The sequence below is a fragment of the Helianthus annuus genome, chromosome 9 (genome assembly GCF_002127325.2).
Source record: "Helianthus annuus cultivar XRQ/B chromosome 9, HanXRQr2.0-SUNRISE, whole genome shotgun sequence".
NCBI lineage: Eukaryota > Viridiplantae > Streptophyta > Magnoliopsida > Asterales > Asteraceae > Helianthus > Helianthus annuus.
Genome location: NC_035441.2, coordinates 119628952 through 119634951, shown reverse-complemented (window position 1 = coordinate 119634951; position 6000 = coordinate 119628952).

The following is a 6000-nucleotide window of genomic DNA, read 5'->3' as shown; positions in this document are numbered from 1 at the left end:
TTCGAATGCATTATTCATACCTTTCGTACCTTCTATGTTTTGAATCCGTCTTGCGGATTCAAACATTGCATTCGCATCTTTCATTCTTTGAATCCGTCTCGCGGATTCAAACATTTCATTCATACATTGCTGATCCGTACTGTCTTACGGTTTCAACATTCTTCGTTCTTATCACTCATACTTTTCACTCTTACATAGTACTCTCAATTTCCCGAGAGTCTTACTACCCATTTCACCGCACGCCCACCTGTTACCCAATTCTACAGATATACCTGCGATAATTACCACGGTCTCACGAACGTCATATGCTTCTTGCGTACTGGCCAGGTGCGCAATTCACATACTAATTCCGTGCCTTCAGGTAATCATCGCCTTATGTCCGCATTAGTGGGTCTCAGTTCGTGCTACATTTTTACAATTTTACCAAGACAATATCGTTGTCTTCCGTTTAGTACTTACCCTCCCAAGGAGACTTTTTCCTTTTTCTTTTAACAACGGTACCCATACATGTCAACATTGTGTACCTGGGGTCCGTCTGTCCATTCGCATCCTTGCCTGCCTTAGCATCCACCTTAGACTGCATTCACGGATCATCCTCTCCAAACTTTTAAGCTTACCTTGCACATAGCAAACCGTTAGCTTCTTCATATGAATACATACATACACGTTTTCATTCCATTTCTACCTTTGGATCTTGATCGAGTCATGGATTGTACAGGTTCCTTATCACAAGAGCACATAGGTTTGAGTTCAAGTACCTACCTTCTCGTACTTGATTCCCTCAAACCAGGGCTCTGATACCAACTTGTAAGACCCTAATACGTATTTGACTAAAAGTCGCAGCGGAAGTTCAAGCCATAAACTTTCTTTCATTATAAACACCTTAACTTATTTAAAAATTAACTTTAACATAACTCTTTCACATAAATCCATCAATCGACTTATTTACTAAGTAAAAACATAGCTTATGTTTACTACATTATATACATCAACGTTCCCGTACAATCTCACTAGTGACTCGATCCTCGATCTCTGTTCCTTGATGATCCTCATGACTCGTACTACCTGCGCTCACCACATTAAATTCATAACATTAGTACGCATTATAAACATACAAGATTTATTCACGTTTACTTTTGTTCCGTTAATTCTTTACATCCCAGCTTTCCATCTGATCGTACATTCCGTGGTGAGACTTTCTCATTTTACCTGCGTTACACTTCGTTCACAAGGCACATTATTATTATCGTCAATACTCAATTTCATTGAATACATGCGTATATACTTTCATACATACTTACATATGTGCATCCGTTCACACATAACTACTTACAAACCCACGTACCTACATTCATACGTACGTTCCTACATACGTGCATACCTACATACATACATGCATACATGTCTACATACATACCTATTACATGCCTTCTCACAACCCTACATACGTGCACACACTTTCGTACATACTCACTTGGATATATATATACACATACACATACTACCTACATACACACCTACATACATACATACATACATTCATTCATACATACCACTTATATTCACACATACATACATACATACATACCTTCATACGTATCTACTTAAGGAAATTCTTAATTTAGGATCCCACCTTTGGGTACCATATTACTACATATTCTTTAGGATCCCACCTTTGGGTACCATATTACTACATATTCTTTAGGATCCCACCTTTGGGTACCATATTACTACATATTCTTTAGGATCCCACCTTTGGGTACCATATTACTACATATTCTTTAGGATCCCACCTTTGGGTACCATATTACTACATATTCTTTAGGATCCCATCTTTGGGTACCATATTACTACATATTCTTTAGGATCCCACCTTTGGGTACCATATTACTACATATTCTTTAGGATCCCACCTTTGGGTACCATATTACTACATATTCTTTAGGATCCCACCTTTGGGTACCCTACCCGTTGGCGACGCCCTCTAGTTTTTGCAGTTTTCTGCAGGTTCGTTTCGTCGTCCGTACGCACTAAAACGCACGTAACTTTTGAACCGTTTACCCGTTTGACCTCCCGTTTCTTCCTACATACTTGTAAATTCACATTCTATCATATGAACATAAAATCTTACCTCCGGATTACGGAAATCCTTAACTTACATACATTCGACTTAACTATTATCTAACTATTTGACCCGTTAAGGGTATTCGCGCATTAATTGGTCTACGACTGACCAAACCATCATCCCCACTTCCATACCTGTCCAAAACATTACTCTAATCGAATAACTTGCTTCTAAACCACTTTTAAGTTCGTTTACCCCAAAATACCCATCATGGGCATTTTGGTCAACCTTAAACCCATCATTTACGACGAAAGACTTTAACACATATTTGACCTCAAACATCATATTTAATTCATTACAACACTTTATTACTTACTTGTACTACGAAGTGATTACGGAAATCACTTACCTCGTGCATCCATGTTCGTAACCGCTTCCTTGCCCCATTTCGACCCGTTAGCCTTTCATGCTTGGTCCATGCTAGTGTGGTTCCTATCCTTTCATGTCGTCATGCCATAATAATGTTAGTACTCATGCTTATTCATATTAATACACATTTTCCAGCTCTTATCTACATTGACTTTCACTAACACGCATACAACATAAATTGTCAACCACATTGTTCAGTTAGACAACCTAACGTAATTCATAACATCATCCTTTACTAGCATGGTCATATATTATATATTTAGTACACATTCACTTCTTGATTGAAATTAAGTGATTAATAAAAACACATGGGGAGCATCGCCCGTTCAAGCACAATGTACAAGCTTCTAATGCATAGTCTTGACCAACACATACATTCAATCCCGAATTCTTGTATGAGTTCCATCTAAGGCACATTCCTCAAGTTAGTATACTACTAATTACATCATTATCATGTTTCATTCATATATATCAAGCCATTTCATACAATCTCACATCCTAACTTCACCTAGACATTTCATCAAACACTTGGCGTGCGTACAAGTTTCTAAACATGATGTACAAGTAACCTTCATTCTTTTCTTTCTAATTCTTGTTTTCAATCATCCAAACTACCAATAACAATTCAATCTCATACCATATTCAATATAACTAACAATTTGGTCACATGCAACATATCATATCAAGAATTAAACAAAGATTGGACATGGGTGACATACCCATGTCGCCATTTCTACTAACCCAAGTGGGTTTCATCTCCAAATCTCAATTAACATCAAATCTTGCATAATTCACATTCCAATGATAATTCTAACATATGTTCATGCTTAATTTCATCCCAATTCATGGATTAAGACCTAACCCATTTCGTACAAGATCACCAATCTTAGTTTTTGAGACATACCTTTTGATCCTCTTGTGATGGTGAGCATTAATTCGTGTTTATTCATGATTTTGAGCTTGGATTCAACCTTCAATTTGGACTTCTTTAAGAACTAGGGTTTGCACCCCTTTGTTCTTCTCCAGAGCATTCCACGCACACACACACGATGTATGTGTGTTGTGTGTTGTGATTTTGTTTAATAAAACATAACTTTCCCCCTTGTTCATATATGGTCCCTCAAGTTTGTTCACTTGTTTGCTTTGCTAAACTTTTGACTAGGTATAATAACCTAGTTACTACATTCTATATTATTAAACATGGGGTCTCATTAGCAAATTTAGTAATTCGAGTTTTTGGAGCGTTACTTAACTAGGTTAAATAACCTTAGTCGTTTATTTCATGCTAAGTCATATAAGAACACATGGCAATTATAAACATTCGGGTTTTGGGATGTTACATCCTACCACTTGAGCTAGAGGTCATTGGCTATTAATATTATTACTAAATTGATAAATCAAGAAAATATCATGTAACATTAGATGAACTCATTTATCATAATTAGATGACATGTGACATTAAAAAGACTCTTTTATTATAATTAGATTTTCAATGTTATACCATAAATGATTAAAATCTAGTTACATGGTCTCTTATTCAATTAACATCCTAAGAAAAATAACTCAAGTCATTGCAAGTATCAACCAACCCTTTGAACAGAGTCGGCCTAATGTTTTTGGAGCCCCTAAATGGACTATAACGTTGAGACCCTTTTGAATTGGTATAAAGAAAACACTGATTTTGCTTTTTGCCTTCCAAGTCATAGTCACAAATTCGCAAGCACAATCTCGATCGCAAGCACAATTTAACAATTCAAAGATTGAAAGTATCAGTTAGGGATTTAGGGCAAACAGTGAGATTGAGTAAATCGTAATGTATAGAGATTACTATAAAAATAGTTGTTAACCAACCTAGATTATCAATGTGGCACCATTAATTTCCCCTAACTTCGCCTCTAAATTCTCCCAATCCACGACGCCATTGAGTGGAATGAGTACGCGACAATTAACGAGATATCCGGTCCTTATTTTAAGTTATATTACTATCTGATAGGTACACTTGTCTTATTGTGCGTGTGATTTATTTCTTAGGTGAAAACCAATTTAAAACATGATGTTCATGTGAAAATCTTTATCAAAATGATATTGTAAGGCCCCCAAACGAGGAACCCTATAGTCGGGTCACATCACAGTGTACTGTTTAAAAACAACTATTTTCTTTTAAATACGCAGCGGAATTTTCGAAAAAAAAAATACAAAATTATTTTAAGAACTACATTTGTTTACAAGTCTCAAAACGTAACGAATGCCTTTCCACCACTATCATGAGTAATTCCTTCCGCTAGCCAAGAGCAACACTGACTCAAGTTACACATCTGCAAAACAATCTAACATACATGCAAAAGTCAGCTATGCTGTGTGAGTTCCAGCAGTTTAAGTTAAAGCATTTAAAATCGGTCGTAAGTACTTTATTTGAAAACCAAACACCATCGTTGTAAAATCACCAATGTTTAATAAAATATAGTAACTCCCGTTTAAAGTAAAACGACCCGCGACTCCACCCGTATCTTACAAGCAACGCCCCTACAAGTAATCATTAGAATAATTAAATTCTAATTTAACCTCGTTCTACAACTACACAATAGAACATATTTTCTCACCCACATAATTAAATATCATTCGTCACCCGCATATTAAATATCACTCATCACCCGCACAATATATCATAATGCAACAACTGCATAAATAACACATCACTTGCCCACCATTTAACTAGCAACACAATTAAGCAAATAAGGTGGGAACCTAACACATCAGTTATTGCCCTTAGGCTATCATCTTTTGCCCGCGTCAGGGTTTCGTCTCCTCCAATTTGACCCCTAAGAGTCCGTCACCCACATAATACCCCGAAGGGTTCATCGTTGCCACTAGGGCTAATCATCTAAACATCTCAGTGATGTTTCTCGTGACCTGACGCCACCCCGAAGGTAACGCCGCCATCACAAATAACCCGCATCTCGTGACCTGACGCCACCCCGAAGGTAACGTCGTCATCACTAGTGATCCACATCTCGTGACCTGACGTCACCCTGAAGGTAATGCCGCCATCACTAATAATCCACATCTCGTGACCTGACGCCACCCCGAAGGTAACGCCGCCATCACGAGTAACCGACATCAAGCACCTCAAGGATGCTAATTCACATAAGGCATAAAAAAATACACACATAATGCTAAAAGCACGTCAACTACTTGACAACTACTACCTTCACCATCTCGCTACCACTAAGGTTTGAAAACTATGATAGAATTATCAAATAAAATTTATCACGACACAAATCGTGCTTTTAATACCGACACCTACCACACCCCATACCTGTTCGACCTCGACATCCCTAAACAAAATCTCATACGCCTATACAGGACTGATATAGCCCGATTAATCAATGTGTCGTATAAAAACATCGTTCGTAGGAAAATGTTTATAAAACATTTTATTCGCAAAACTTCTTAATATATAAAACTTGTAACACGCATGAAAATATATAAAAAGCATGTATGCTAGC